General features: G+C 38.8%; 1 protein-coding gene across 8 annotated transcripts in view; it reads right to left on the bottom strand.

The window, feature by feature from the left end:
- Nucleotides 1-17,308, bottom strand: part of LOC146403488 (uncharacterized) — a 327,016-nt gene that overhangs the window by 219,993 nt on the left and 89,715 nt on the right. Inside the window, exon 1 of one of the 8 annotated variants that reach the window (XR_014804048.1) lies at nt 7,878-7,979. The exons of 6 other annotated variants lie outside the window; for them this stretch is intronic. The gene's annotated coding sequence lies outside the window, so the exon portion shown is untranslated. Of the gene's footprint in view, nt 1-7,877; nt 7,980-17,308 lie in introns of those variants that run through there. One more of the 8 variants, XM_084957245.1, reaches the window with a different exon arrangement.

A 17,308-nucleotide genomic window follows, 5' to 3' on the forward strand; every position in this document is an offset into this window, starting at 1 on the left:
GAAAAAGAGATGTGTTGCAGAATATCGTGGGCAGAAGAGGATGAGGTCTAGAGTAGATCGTCCTATCTTCTAAATGTGTATACTACATAGACTCAGATTAAAGGGAAGGTCAAGAGATCCCCGGAATGGAAAAGAAGTACCAATATTTTGATCACATTTCTGTTATACCCAGAACACTCTCTTATTGCTTCTCTGGCTCTAATACAAACACCTACTGTGACATTCATCTCAATGAGTGATGATAATTTATTTCCTATACATTTTGGTTTATGTAGATAACTATATAACATATATTAATATTAAATATATCTCATTTATTTGTTGTCTTCCTAACCAGACTGTAAACTTGTTGAGAAATTGTCTTATTCATCCTATGTCCCCAGCGTAGAGCCCGATTCTTAGCACTGAGTAGGTGTTTAGTAAATGCCTGGTGAAACTGATACTAGAAGCAGTAACATGACTTGAAAGAATGAGAGGAGAACATGAAGTGGTGAGGGAACCGTAGAGTCACATCTGATTAATCTTGTGGAAATAAGAGGTGGTAATAGGTAGATTTAAACTATGGAGATTTTTTAATGATTAGAGAAATGCAAATCAAAACTACAATGAGGTACTGCCTCATCCCAGTCAGAATGGCCATCATTAAAAAGCCTACATATAACAAATACTGGAGAGGGTGTAACGAAGAAGGAACCCTCCTACACTGTGGGTGGGAATGTAAGTGGGTACAGCCAGCATGGAAAACAGTATAAAGGTTCCTCAGAAAACTAAGGATAGTTACCATATGATCCAGAAATCCCACTCCTGGGCATATACCCAGAGAAAACTGTAATTCAAAAAGATACATGCATCTCTATAGCAGCACTATTCACAATAACCAGGACATAGAAACAACCAAAGTGTCCATCAATGGATGGATAAAGAAGAATTGGTACATACATACAATGGGATGCTACTCAGCCATTAAAAAGAATGAAATAATGCCATTCACAGTAACATGGATAGACATGAAATTCTCGTATTAAGTGAAGTAAGTATGAAAGTGAAAGACAAATACCATACAATATCCCTTATATGTGGAATCTAAAAGATGACACAAAAGAACCTATCTACAGAACAGAAACAGACTCATAGATGTAGAAAACAAATTTGTGGTTGTCCAAAGGGGGCAAGGGTTGGGAGATGGAAGGGGTAGGTTGGGGTTAGCAGGTGTAAGCTGTCATATATGAAGGAGATAATCAACGAGGTCCTACTATATAGCACAGAGAATTATATTCAAAATCTTCTGATAAACCATAATGGAAAAAATATTTTTAAGTTATTTATTATATATCTTTATATATGTATATATACATACATATATATGTATATATAAAACTGAATCACTGCTGTAAAGCAGAAATTAACACAACATTGTAAAGCAACCATACTGCAATTAAAAAAAAATAAATTAAACTATGAAGGGAGTTCCCGTTGTGGCTCAGCAGTAATGAATTCAGCTATTATCCACAAGAATGCAGGTTTGATCCCTGGCCTCACTCAGTGGATTAAGGATCCAGCGTTGCTGTGAGCTGTGGTGTAGGTTGCAGATGCGGCTCAGATCTGGCGTTGCTATGGCTGTGGTGGATCCCAGCAGCTACAGCTCTGATCTGACCCCTAGCTTGGGAACTTCCATATGTTGTGGGTATGGGCCGAAAAAGACTAAAACAATAAATTATGGAGTTTTTCGGGGTCAACTATTTAAACACCTTCTTCTCCCACTTGGGCCAGTCATTTTCCCAATTCATTCACTCATTCATTTGACAAATATCTATTGAGCACCAGCTATATGCTAAGTGACCACTATCTACTGCAGTCACCTGCTGTCATGAAACACAGGATCACTGTAGTTTGTCATGATTTCACAATATGCCAATGGTGAGTCAGAGCTGGACTTCAAGTTTAAGTTCAAGTTAAACCATGAAACATCCCTATTTTACCACTTACCTTTATCTTGCCATTAATTCAGTCATTCTTCTTAAGACTCAAGGGATTACTCTAGTATACTTCTGACAACATAACCAGATATTAAGATCTGGCTTAATTCTCCAATATTCAGTCATTTGCTAAGTGTCACTTTTAATTGTCCTGAAATGGGCTTCATCTCTTCCAGCATTTCATAATAGACTGGAGGCCTTTGGAGGGTACTTTTTCGTTTTCTGTACTTGATTCTCTGCTGAATGTCTTACTTTCCTTCAATAAATGCTGCCTAACTCTAACATGACAAAGAGAAAGTGGGAACAAAATTGGGTTCTTTCCTACTCTTAGTCTAAAAAGATCATGTTAAAGTGACTACTCACAGTGTTTATGAAGACATTGGTCTTTCCAATCAATGACAGAGAAAATCCCAGTAGGTGATTTTTTTTTTTTTTTTCCTTTTTAGGGCTGCACCTGCAGCATATGGAATTGCCCAGGCTAGGGGGTCGAATCAGACCTGCACCTGCAACCTATGCCACAGCTTGCGGCAACACCGGATCCTTAACTCACTGAGTGAGGCCAGTGATCAAGCCCACATCCTCATGAATACTAGTCAGGTTCTTAACCCACTGAGCCACAACAGGAACTCCCCCGATAAGTGATTTTTGAAAATCCTGTCCACTAAAATGAAGGGAAATGTCTTTTAAAACTATATAAACCCTTTGAGTTCTTTCTCATTTACATGTAATTTTGGGATGGTGGAGGCCCTTCAGTAAAATGTGAGTCTAGCGAATGATACTACACTTTTGCTTAAGATAGGGATCTAGGGCTTTTTTTCTTGCCATTTCTCCTTATTCAACTGACAGAAGCATCTCTTTTAGAATTCTGTTTTAAAAAAGCAAGCTATTTACAGGTCAAAGAAAAGAAACAGTGAAATTAGAAGTAAACGAGGCCCATTTGTTCCGTCCGTATTACTGCCAGGCTGGTATTAGTCCTTTCAAAGGCCTTTCTGGCGATAAATGTCATAACCGACAGTGGATTCATCCACTTTAAAAGGTGGTTCATAACTGAGCAGTTCTCCATGGTGTTAGCATTAGTTCAATCAGCACTGTTTAAAATTCAGTCTTATGTTTCCCCTCTTGTTAACAAATTCTCTCATATTTTATCCTCGTGTTCGTTTTCCTTTACATTTCAACACCAAAACTTGAAAAGTATTGTCACCATTTCCAGACTGTACTATGTTGTCTTTTTGGCCACTTCTTAACCACATGATGTCGTCCATAAGTCTTTCTTCATAAATCAATTCCTCCCTTCCATTAATCATGTTCATTATTATCTCTGGGTTCCCTCCAAGACTGTCAACATTGTTTGTTTATGGAAGGGCTCAAAATTGAATACAGTTGTCTCAGAGTAATTGTAGCCATACTTGTTTAAGGGACCACAGTCTTCCTTCCCCTGGTGCTTCAACACAGCCTCAAACAGTCCTGCTCTCTTCTTTTAATACTGACTGGAAATAGGTCTCCATTTCTCTCAGCCCTTCCTCTGTCTTAGATTGCTACAAGTAATTTCACTTCTAGAGATTTTCTTCTCTTCTCCAGTGAATGCTTCTGATTTAATTTGTGCCAGATAGTTCTTTGCCTCTTTCTGAGAGCCATTTCACTTTTTTATCCCCTATTTCTGACTTGGTTGGTGCTTTTTGAACCATACTGCTGTTCATATCCTGGCCATTTATCAAAGCTTGTAACACCTCCCAATTCAGTCTTCTCAGCAATTGTCATTAGCATTCTGTTCATTCCCTCCTTCAAATTATTAATAAATATACACTATATAAACAATGGTGACTCACTTGGAGACAAGCCCTTGGAACGTCACACAATGTCCCTGTTGTTAGCTTTCACAGATGGCCTTTTAGCCCCTTCAGTTTATGTGGCTGTGGTGTTATTAAGGCTACATGGAACTAACACATCGAGGAAAATTGCACTGCATGCCAAATTAGATGTTTTGCTCAAGTCTGAATATTACGCACATGCCTGATCATATCCCCATCACTAGCCCATCTCTCCTTCCTAGATAAATATCTGTAAAATCTGACCTTGTTTCATGGGCGTTTGGGGCATGTAGGTTGATTTTATTTTATAGTTTCATTTACTCTGGAGTTTGTTTTGGTTGGGTTTTTGAGCATCCTTTCCTCACTACTTGATGTGACATATTTCTGCTATGTCAAACACACAATTTGGGGAACTTACTAGATTACCAGAAACAGCTCCAAAACGTGTAGCAGTAGGTGTGTATTCTGAATGCTCTGGTGGTGTCCCTGGTCTTGGGTCAGCATCTCCTTCCACTGACAGATCGGAGAGCCCCCTGCACAGCTACTGGGAGTGGGGTTTAGCCTTGTGGCTATTTTCAATGCCTCTCTCCCACCATTTCTGCTCCCAGGGTTTGCTTCAAGATGTCATACTCTCTGACTTTATCTCCACACTGTCACAAACTGGCCAACAGCATAGAAGAAGAAACCTTTGGGAGTTCCCGTCGTGGCGCAGTGGTTAACGAATCCGACTAGGAACCATGAGGTCGCGGGTTCGGTCCCTGCCCTTGCTCAGTGGGTTAACGATCCGGCATTGCCGTGAGCTGTGGTGTAGGTTGCAGACGCGGCTCAGATCCCGCGTTGCTGTGGCTCTGGCGTAGGCCGGTGGCTACAGCTCCGATTGGACCCCTAGCCTGGGAACCTCCATATGCCGCGGGAGCGGCCCAAGAAATAGCAACAACAACAACAAAAAAAGACAAAAAAAAAAAAAAAAAAAAAAAAAAAAAAAAAAAAAAAAAAAAGAAGAAGAAACCTTTGGAGTGGACCGTCAACAGTCATGGGCCCCATCTCCAGGAGACATTTTTCACACTATATTTTCTATGATTGGTGCCCTTGAGCTAGGCAATCTGGAGATGCTCTGGGTGGGTTTTATTTATTTATTTATTCATTTATTTACTTGGCCATCCCCATCACATATGAAAGATCCTAGGCCAAAGATCGAACCCATGCCACAGCAGTCGCAACACCAGATCCTTAACCCACTAGGCCATCAGGAACTCCCAAGATGCTCTGGGGCTTTAGATATTAAGTCAATAACCCCGATTAGATTATAAGGAACAAGTGAAATAACCAATATAAATGTATAATAGAATTTTAACGCTTTTTAAGAGAAAAATGTATAGCTTTTTGTTTCAATTTTTTTTCTTTTTAGCAGTTTATGGTATGTGGACAAAATTGTGTTCTTTCCAGTCTCTATATTTCCCTGAACAAGAAGAACGAAATAACTGATGTTCAATATATACTCTAACAATTGATTTGGAATTTTTTTTCCTTTTAGGCCTGCACCTGCAGCATACAGAAGTTCCTGGGCCAGGGGTTGAATCAGAGCTGTAGTTGCCAGCCTACAGTGCAGCCGTAGCAATGCTGGATCTGAGCTGCAGCAACACTGGATCCTTAACCTACTGAGCAAGGCCAAGAATCGAACCTGCGTCATCATGGATACTCGTCGGGTTCTTAACCCACTGAGCCACACACAACAGGAACTCCACATTTGGAAATTTCTTGACAGAATCCCTAATATTTAAATATACTGTGACTAGTTATTTACATGTTATTGTAAAATTTGGCCTTTTCAGTTTTAACATTTCCCATGGAGTTCTTTCCTTCATTTCTTGCCATTCTTGAACATCCTTTATTTCTATGCCATGTCCTAAGCTACTAGAAAATCACACCTATAAGGAACACAGATAAGAATGAGGAACTAATAAAAATAAGAACTCTAAGCAACGGAAGTGGATTTCACGAAGTCCATCCGTAAGATAGATGGGTGCTATTTAAAGGTGTGGTGCAAACTCGGGTCCTATTTATACTTTGCATAATGTCCTAAAAATTACTACTAGCTGTTCTCTAAGTCTAATATATTAGGCTAGTGAATTTGAAATGGAGCAAAGTGTTTCTTCCTCAGGTCAGGGTTTTGAGAGGTGTCAATAATGAGATCTACAGAGGAATCCAGAAAAACACCACTATGAAAAAGTACATCACTAAATTTAGGAGTGATGTCACTAAACTTAAGAGCAACAGCCCTATCTATGCCCCTCAAAAGACTTTAATGATACTACTGTAACAAGTTCCTAATCTTATAAATAAGGACAGTTCATACCAATAGTATTGTATTGCATTCATATCATATCCTGGTGAAGCAGGGAAGAATATAGTAACTTTTAGATGAACTTCCATCTCAAATAATTCTTCAATTTTTGTGGGTTAACATAGCTAAGTTATTTTTACAAGACTGTCTAGAACAACTTGATCTGCAAAAGAGAGCCAGGCTTTTCTATAAATGGCAACATATTTCTCATATCCTCCATGGCATGTATCCTCCACCAGTGCCCAACCCTTTGAGACTATAAATCCCTCAATAGCAGGGACTGGTTTTGCTCTCCTTGGATATAGACTGGCTATCTGAGCACACAAATAAGCTTAGAATTCTAGACTTTGAGAGTGAAAGGAATCTTGGAGAATATTCTACTCCAATCCATCTTTTTATAGGAGTATTAACTATATGCACTAATATTTTCTTAAAATTGATATGCCACTTTTCACCAAAATTGCACAAAAATGTATGCAGCAAATGGTAAGTCTCCTTCCAAAACAGAATCTCCAGTGCCCCAGTTTTCCTCTCCCTGTTACCAGTTTCATTTGTAAAAACACTCTGTAAATAAAAGTACATACTTAGCATTTTATAAAATACAAATGATAGCATAAAATAATGACTCCTTTGCAACTTGCTTTTTTCACTTGAAATACTTCATATACTTCTTAAAATAATCTATATGCAGTAATAATTATAACATCTAGTAGATACTAGAATTGAGCTCTCTTATAGTATGACATAAAGTTTATTACCAACGAGTCATTAATGAACACAGTATACACCTTAAAAGACACTTCAGGCTATACAAGTGTTTCCTTTCAATTTGGAGGATGGAATAATCTCCAGAAGGAAGTGAAAAATATGTAAGAACAAATGTTTTCCCAATAAGAGTCCCCTCCTCAACTCATAGTGTTTTAAGACTTTAAGATGAAGAACAGGTGGCCAGAGACCAAAAATGATATTCTTAATATTATTTTTATTAAAGGTTATTATAGTGTCAGAACTAAGGAAGATACCCCAAGATCCATTTAACATGGTACTTGCAAACTGCAGGTCACAATTGATAAGTGGGTCCTAAAATCAATTTAATGGATCACAACCAGTATTTTTTTAATGAAATAAAGAGGAAATATTAGAATACATCCCATTTCTTAAGGATAAAAATTGAGTTATAAAATTTCACTCTGTGTGTGTGTGTGTGTGTGTGTGTGTGTGTGTGTGTGTGTACTGGGTTGTGATTTCTTGCTGTGGGTCATGGGCACAAAATGTTTCAAGTCCCTGATCTGATCTAGCCTCTGGCTTCTAATGAGGTGTAACTATAAGAGTTCTAAAAAAAAGTGGCATCTGTGCATTCCCTGCCGTCTTAAAACAAGCCTCTCCCAAAGAACCATCTTCACTTTGGCTCATTAACTGAAGTGCAATGTCAAGTTCTCTTTTCGTCAAGATTATTGCAAGGAAGGCTTAATTCCAAACTTTCTCTCTTTGCAACATAAGTTAACTTAACGCAAGTAAATGATGAAAACCCTGTATAAATTCATCTTAATATATTAATTTAATAAACAATTTTAATTAATTAATACAATCAATATAATTAATAACTCAATAACTTAACATACTGAGTAATCAATTGAGTTAATATATTGCTATTAATATATTAACTTAATACAGCCATCATATTTATTTCAATCATAGGAGCACGGAGATAACAGGAAAAATTTAGCTCTATCTGGAAATGGATCTTACCTTCTTTGACTGAGTTCCTGTCCTCCTCAGAATCAGTGAGGCAGAGACTGTTGACCCCATCCGCAAACCCTGAGGCATGTCCTGAGCACTGACAGTCTCAGTCTGTTTAAACCAAGGGAATAGTACGATTGAGCTTAACGTCTTACTGAAGAATACATCGTTCTATGCCACAATCCCTCCTCTTTCTGACAGAGTGCAGAAATAGTAAGGGGGAGAAAGAAGATATGTCCAGGAACTGCTGTGTTTTCTGGCTTCTTATTCAAATAAGGAGGTGGTGGAATAGAAGTAAGGATCAGGAAATGTGTGCTTTGCATTAAAGCCGAGTTTGGCTACAACCTGAGCAAGTCTTTGAATTGCTTTGAGCCTTTCTGTCTTCATTTCTAAAATGAGGGACTAGACATTTCTCCAAAGAATATATACAGATGGCCAATAGGTACATGAAAAAAAATGCTCAACATCACTAATTATTAGAGAAATGCAAATCAAAACTATAATGAGGTACCACCTCACACCTATCAGAATGGCCATCATTAACAAGCCAACAAATAACAAATGCTGCAGAGGGAGTGGAGAACCCTCCTTCACTGTTGGTGAGAATGTAAATTGGTACAACCGTTATGGAAAACAGTATGGAGGTACCTCAGAAAACTAAATATAGAACTACCATATGATCCAGCAATCCCAATCTTGGGCATATATCCGGACAAAACTTTCCTCGAAAAAGACACAAGTGTGCATTTTGCAGCACAATAGCAGCACTATTCACAATAGCCAATACATGGAAATAACCTAAATGTCCATCAACAGATGAATGGATTAAGAAGATGTGGTACACACACACACACACACACAAACACACACACACACACAATGGAATACTACTAAGCCATAAAAAAGAACAAAATAATGCCATTTACAGTAATATGGATAGAACTAGAGACCCTCATACTAAGTGACATAGGTCAGAAAGAGAAAGACATGGAGTTCCCGTCGTGGCGCAGTGGTTAACGAATCCGACTAGGAACCATGAGGTTGCGGGTTCGGTCCCTGCGTTTGCTCAGTGGGTTAACAATCCGGCGTTGCCGTGAGCTGTGGTGTGGGTTGCAGACGCAGCTCGGATCCCGCATTGCTGTGGCTCTGGTGTAGGCCGGAGACTACAGCTCCGATTGGACCCCTAGCCTGGGAACCTCCTTATGCCATGGGAGTGGCCCAAGAAATAGCAAAAAGAAAAAAAAAAAAAAAAAAAAGAAAAAAAAAAGAAAGAAAGAGAAAGACAAATACCATATGATATCACATATCTGGGATCTAATAAACATAATAAATGAACCTATCTACAGAAAAGAAACAAACTCATGGACTTAGAGAAGAGACTTGTAGTTGCCAGTGGGAAGGAGGAGGTTATGGGATGGACTAGGAGTTTGGGGTTAGTGGATTCAAACTATTGCATTTGGAGTGGATAAGCAATGAGATCCTGCTATGTAGCACAGGGAACTACATCTAGTCACTTGTGATGGAACATGTTGGAGGATAATGTGAGGAAAAGAACATATATATATATAGAGAGAGAGAGAGATAGATAGATAAAAGACTGGGTCACTTTGTGTACAGCAGAAATTAACACAACATTGTAAATCAACTATAATAGAAAAAATAAAAATCTTTTAAAAAATAAATGAAAATAAAATGAGGGACTGTCCCACAGTAGCCCAGCTGGGAATAAATAGTCATAGCTACACTTAACATGGCACTTACTATGTAACTATCTTTGCTTCAAGCTTTTTACATAATTGACTAATTTAATCCTCACAAACAATGTTAATAGGCAGAAAATTTTTTCTTATTTTATACACGGATATGGATGGATGAGTAGCAGAGAGGTTAAATAAACAAATTAGACAGGCAGCAATAGAGCTGGGATTCAAACTCAGGCAGTATCCAGATACTGTGCTCTTAATATCATGCAATATTATGTCAGCCAAAGCCCTTTTTTTGGTGGAGCCACATTTTTGGCATGCAGAAGTTCCCTGGCTGAGGGACCAAACCTGCGCCACAGCTGTAACCAGAGCCACAGCAGTGACAATGCCAGATCCTTAACCCACTGAGCCACGAGAGAACGCACCAAGAATTTTTTATCACCATGTCTATCCCAACTACTCTCCAAGGTCCACGTTATTAAAGATATTTTCTACTAAATAAACTGTAGTTATTAAGTAGTATTTCATTCATTTCCCATTTTTATTCATCAAAGAAATATTGAATGGTCAATAAGAGTTTCTGATTAAAATAAAAAATAATGATACACATTTTCCTGCCTATCCCCCACTAGAATTCCAGAGATTACCTTTGGCCTTCCAGTTGTTCTAGAGGTGCTCCAGGAGGCAATCTCACAAGGTAAATAGAAGATGGCAGAGAAAAACTCATGACACATGTCCAATGTGGTTCTTGATCTGTCAGATTTATAGGATCTTTCTTTCTTTTGCTGTTTTTGTTTGTTTGTTTGTTTGTTTTGTTTTTAATGGCTGTACTTACGACATATGGAAGTATTCAGGATAGGGGCTGAATTGGAGCTGCAGCTGTTGGCCTACATCACAGCCCCAGCAACACCAGATCCTTTACCCACTGAGTGAGGCCAGGGATCAAACCCGCATCCTCATGGACACTATGTTGTGTTCCTAACCCAGTGAGCCACATGGGAATGCCTACTTTTTCAAAATATGTATGAAAAAAACCACTATGAAATACCATATCCTATCCACTAGAATAGCTAAAATTAAAAAGACAGATAAAAGTGGTGCCAAGGATGTAGAGAAATTAGAACCCTCATCCACTGCTGATGAGAATATCAAATGGTGCAGCCACTTTGAAGGACAGTTTAGCAATTTTTCAAAAAGTTAAATGTAGACATGATATATGATCCAGAAATTCTACTCCTAGATGTATACCCAAGAGAATTAAAAACATGTTCCCGTAAAAACCTGGAGATGGAGTGAGATGGACTAGGAGTTTGGGGTTGGTAAATGCAAACTATTCCATTTAGAATAGATAAGCAATGAGGTTCTTACTGTACAGCACAAGGAACTATATCCATCTTTTGGGAAAGAACATGACGGAAGGTAGTATGAGAAAAAAATGTAAATATATGCACAACTGGGTCACTATGCTGTACAGCAGAAATTGGCACAACGCTGTAAATAAACTATATTTAATTTAAAAAATTAAAATAAAAAATTGCTTTAAAACCTAAAGATAAGTGTTCATAGCAGTATCACTTATAATAGTCCCAAGCTGGAAATAACCCAAATGTCCAACAACCGATGAATAAACAAATTGCAATATCTACATACAATGGAATATTATTAAGCCACAAAAGGAATGAAGTGCTCTTACATGTTATGAAATGAACATGAACCTTGAAAACATCACGCTAAGTGAAAGATGCTAGTCATAAAAAGCCATCTATCATATGATTCTATTTACATGGAATGTTAAGAATAGGCATATCCCCAGAGACAGGACATAGATGAGTGGCTGAGAAGTGGGGAGAGCAGAATGGGAGTGACAGTAAGGTGCCTGGTATTTCATTTTGGGGTGATGAAAATATTCTGAAATTAGACAGTGGCGATGGTTGCCCAACTTTGTTAATATACTAAAAACCACTGAAAGGGTGAGTTTTATGATATGTGAATTATATCTCAACATTTTCTTAATTCCATCTTGATAGTTTCGGTGACAGAAATGTTTTCCTGGACCCTCTTGGGGTCCCTGGCTGGATCTAAAGTCTAAACTGATAAAAGATAGATTAACAGAGGAAAAGCATATAAATATATTTAAGTTTTACATGACAGGAAAATCTTCATAAGGAAATCAAGACCCATGGAAAAAGTTGACTTATGTTCCTTTATGCAGGGTTTGATGAAGAGTGGACAGCCGTGGAGGAATATAATAGTTTAAGGAATAGGAGGTAAGGGTAATAAACTGGGGAAGATTAGTCTGTCCTGTTTGTTAAAATTCTTCTTAGTGTCCATTTGTCATTTGTCTTCAGATATTAGGATGCTCCTCTGCTGAAAAAAAAAAAAAAAAGTAGATCCATAGTTTCCAGAGACTGGTGCCTGAGGCAAATGGGAAGTGACTATTAATGGGTTTATTTTTGGTGTGATGAAATGTTTTGGAATTAGAAAAGTGTTGATAGTTGAACCAGCTCAGTGAGTATAGTAAAAATAACCACTGAATTGTATGTTGTAAAAGGGATAAATGTTATGGTATGTGAATTAAATTTCAATAAAGCTGTTGTTACCTTAAAAAATAAAAACCATGTACTGAGTTCCTACCTTGTGGCAGACACTATTCTAGGCATTGAGGGGATTTGGTAGGCAAGTGAACAAAATAGGAAAAAGCACATGATCTCAGAGAATTTGCACCTCTAGTAAATAAATCAACAATGGAAAGTGAACCTCATGCTTCTGCAGACTGAACCCTGAGCAAGCCTGGGGTGCAGACGGTGTTCCGTTCCCACCCACACAGACTCCTGGCAAGATCACCCCTTCACTACCCTACCAACTTCCACCCACCCCCATCCTATCCCCATCCCATCCCACCCAACCCCTAACATGGCTCCCAGGTACTCACATCCCACCCTACCCCCAAAACTCCCAAGGGCCTCACACACGGCAGCATGGCCCCATCCAGGAATTCCCTCCCCACTCAGGGCACTGGAGTTCCTCACTGACCAACCCCTCTCTGCTCCTCCCCGCCTCCCTGGCTCTCTTCCAGCTCACTTTTACACGTATTCATTCATTTAACAAATTGTTTAACAAATATTTACTGAGGGCTAGGTAAGTTAGAATGCTTTGGGCTAAAAGTACAGAAAACAGACTCAAAACTTTTTTAAACAATGAGGAAAATTATTACTTCCTATAACAGGACGTCCAAACTCCAGGCTCAGGGCTCCAGATGTTTCTCTGGTATTCCTTTGTCTCTGTCCTCATCAGTGTATTATTGTCTATGGGGAGATGCTAGGGCGACTAGCTACAATGGGGCAACATGTTCTTTTGGTTACAGGTAGCAAAGAGAAAGAAAAAAAAAAAACTATCCTCCAACCAGGGCATAAAAATCCATCTTCAGCAGACAATCAGAACCAACTTAGACCAAGCTGGCAGTGAAATGTCCTATGATGATTGACTTTAGCTGTGCCCCTAGACCAGGCATGATCAGGAAGCCTGGAATTCTCATGATAGATTAGGACTAAACCCTGGAGCTAGAGGAGGGATCAGAGTCCCCTGAATCCCATGAGTTGCATAAGAAGGAAGAAGGGGTTCGGCCTGATTTACTGCTCATTACGAACTAGGTAACCATCTGTTCCTTAAGCTCAGTCCGTGTACTTAGCGCTGCTCTATGTACGAAGGGTAGGCATAGTATTTGATTTGATGAGGGCCATTTTTTTATAGCTAAAGCTGCCTTTAATTATCCCCCAAGGAAGTATGCGTAATCGCTCCAAGTGGTTGCATGTTAAGATCTATTCCACCTAGATGGTGTGATATTTGAGAGCAAATACTTGACACTCCCAATATCACATCCCATAAGCAGCCAGCCTTTCTGCTATGCTTGTGGCCAACCCTGCACGCACCCTGCAAGATCCTCATAGGCATGTGTGCCATCTAAGAGAAAGTTCTTTCACTTCTGTCCCCATCCATGCAACATGCACGGGTGCCACATTTACTGCTAGAATATTCTATATTTCATCCCCATAAAGCGGAGTCAAGGAGAGGTCAAACCATCAGTCTATGCTTAGAAAGTTCTTTGCACTTTTTTGGCTACCCCTCAGAAATGTTTTAGAAATGTTTTTGCAAATTATTCATATGCCACTAGCAATTATTAAAACACACTTTAGGCATGTCAGGAGATAGTTGATACTTTTTTGTTTCTTAATTTCTACCCGAGGGAGAATTTCAGAAGGTTTTGGGGTTTTTTGTTTTTGTTTGTTTGTTTTTCCCCCTTTTAGGGTGACACCTGCAGCACATGGAAGTTTTCAGGTTAGAGGTCAATTCAGAGCTGTAACTTCAGGCCTACGCCACAGTCACAACACTAGATCTGAGCCACATCTACAATCTACACCACAGCTATCTACACCACAGCTTGTAGCAATGTCAGATCCTTAATCCACTGAGGCCAGGAATCAAACCCTCATCCTTATGGCTACTAGTCAGGTTCTTAACCTGCTGAGCCATAAGGGCAAACCTCAGAGGGTCTTTATAGAGCTATCCCACTACCCCATACATACACACCAAAATTTCCCCACCTATTAAAAGTGTGATTTCAGGTGGCACCAAGAATGAATATGAGCATTAATTCTAAACTGTGTGTTCTTAATCTGAATCACAATCTTGTTTTACAATCATGTAAATGCAAGGCAAAAAAACTTGCCAGTGTAGAAGGAAGGAAGAAGGGTCAATAGGTTGGAAAAGACCTGTAATTAATTGATTAAATTTATAAGCAAACAGAAATGCTGGTCTCTTTGGAAAGAGATTTTCAAAATAATACTGAGACCTATATCTAACTGATAGTAACAATATGAATTATTCTATCATGCTTTATTATTTATAAGATTCTTTTACATGCCTTATCTCATTTGGACATCGTACATTCCTATTAGAAGGAGAGGAGTTATTTTCATTTTGTGAATGAGGAAACTGACGAGGTCAAGTTTAAGGTTACATCACAGGTCCCAAAGATAGCAAGTTCGGGAGATGACACTCTCCAGGTTGGATTTTCCCTGAGCTGCACTTGGCTTTGATCTCCATTCTCCTGCTGGAAGCATTTATATTTCAATGTGCCCAGTTCAAAGAATAAGCTCCAAACTGATGGTTAAATGGCTGGACTAGAAGAATGGACAGAAGGAAGAAACAAGTGCATGATATGGATAAGTTGCAGTGAGAACCAGAATTACAGTTTAGAAATGTCTTAGGAACAGGGAGAGTTAATTAATGTAAACTGTCTTGAAGTATGTGTGGAAAATTGAATGAAGGCAAAGTTGAGGCATTTTGCTCCCTGATTTAAGACTTATCTTTTTCACTATAAAACTTGATTATTGCTGTCATCCCAAAATATCTTTAATGTCTCTATTATTTTTTATTAATAGTTATTACCGTTTGTTGTGTTTACTCAGTGCCAGGCACTCTGCCTATGTTACTTGGTTCAACCCTCATGGTTATCCTGTAAGTGGGAATTATTGACTGCATTTCATAGATAAGGATGTTGCAGCTTGGACGGGTTAAGTATGTCTTATCTCACGCAGGAGAAAGTCATGGAGCTGGGATTAGAAAGGAACAATATTATGACTCAATGCCTTTCTGCTGGGCGAGGTTCCCTTTTGGGAAGACAGGTTCCTTAAAACTTCTCCTAAAGGGCAGATGCAAAAATTATAGTTCTTAATAACAATAGTGTTGACCACTCTTCTTGCAAAGATCTGAAATTTATTTAGCTAAACTCAAAACTCAATTGCAACTAGTAAATACAAGGCGAAAAACAAAGTAAAATGCAGATACATCTGGGCAATTTCATCTTTTCCCTGGTCATTTTAAGTGATCAAATTTGTGTGGGTTTAGTCCACACTCCTGTGATTAAAACTGAAAGTATTCATGGTATCTGGATTTTAATTATATGTTCCCCAAATACCAACAACTGCTATAAATATTTTATTTTGAAAATGCATGCACCTGCCCTAGGAACCAATGATGTGCTTGCTTTTTTCCAATGTGTAAAATTTAAGGGACTACTGATGACTTTTAACATAAATTTCTTGTATTAGTAAACCTTAAAGAGCTACTATTTATATCAGTGGCCACCCCTCCCCCAAAAAGAAATAATCAAACAGAATAATTTTGGTATAAGAGGGAAATAACACTGATCAATGAAGTTGCTGAAGACGAATCTGAAGTCACCATCTGAAATATTGCCCAAGATGGAGCACGAAAGTGTTCCAGGTGTTCTGCAGCCACAAACAAATTAAAAAAAATGATAGCCCTGCCCTCCAGAAGTTTCGATTATAATGAAAATGGAAAAGGAAAGCAGACCCCGCCATATGTTTAGTAGATCATTAGCTAGGCTCTGGAGGATGAGATGGCATCAGGAAGACAAACAGGATACTGTGAAAGCTTTGAAATCCAGATTCCTTGAGAAGTAAACGCTGCCCACCCCCTGTAGCCTGGTTAGTGAGCTCTGCAGCAGATGGCAGATTTACCTTTCTATTTCGCTCTCGCAGTTAACCTAAAAGAGGGAACATTCTCAATTTTCAAACCAGATGTGCATGACTGTTCAAATCCAGGAAAATGCACAGAGAAAGAACTGGTGACTTTCCCATTAGTAGACGATGTTCTGGAGATGAAGACTGGGATTTCTTTTTGGAGCTAAAAGATGTGCATGAATTCCATTTAGAAGCACTGAAGATCCCTAACTTGGCTAAGGAAAAGAAGACTGAAGACCTCCCATGGAACCAAACATTTTCCTCCCCATTTCACCTGGACCTCCTGTTACTAGAAAGAGCTGCGAGTGGGGAGAGCTCAGAGCGCAGCACTTTTTCCTTACAAACATGATCTGCCTGGGATAATTTGCATAGGCTACCCTCTGAGGGAAGAAGATGAATAATAAATTTAATTAGCCACTGCTTTTCTTGAAACGTATCTGAAAGCAGATGACAGATCTCTATAATCAAACTACCACCCACGCCTGAATTTTACACTATTTTTCTCAAAAGGGGAATGTACTGGTTTGTAACTGTAGTTGCTTATAAATACACCCAGTTATTTTTATCTTGTTTTCTATGCTGGCTGTTGCTTCTGCCTATATATAAATTAGCAAGAAAGAGCTGCCTTTGCAAGGGAAAATCTATAATTCATTGCTGCTGTGTTCCACTAATCGCATAGAATAAGTTCATTTGCATACTATCAACACTGCAAAGGGCTTCTGCTAGCCCAGCATATATAACATTTTCATTTTTTCCTTCAACTCACAGACTTTACTGCATAATCCTTTGGAAGTAATGGCTAATTCATCTGACAACAAAACTTTTGAAAATAGTTCAGGATGGTTTGAATTCAGCCTCTTACGACTTTCAATGTCATGCTAGGTAGAGAATTTCAAATACAGGATTTCATAACAAAAATGTTACCTTCATCCATTCCACTCGCAGTGTCGAAAGTCTGACTTCCACTCACAGTCCTACAGCATTTACTGAGTAGCTACTATATGCCAGGTACCAGGGAAACACAAATGCTTAAGGCATAATCCTTCCCTCTCCTTGGAGAACAACGTCAAGTCAGGGAGAGAGATATAAACAAGTAATTACAGAGCACTCCAAGATCCCAAAGGGAAAAGTAAAGTATTCTTCTAGAGACGTGTGTGTGGGAAGGCTTCACGGGCACCGACATTCAAGCAAC

Source organism: Sus scrofa, chromosome 5 (assembly GCF_054392235.1).
Source record: "Sus scrofa isolate SSC_HxYL_T2T_F1_AM1 chromosome 5, Sscrofa_HxYL_maternal_Yorkshire_Landrace_v2.0, whole genome shotgun sequence".
In the NCBI taxonomy this organism is placed as follows: Eukaryota; Metazoa; Chordata; class Mammalia; order Artiodactyla; family Suidae; genus Sus; species Sus scrofa.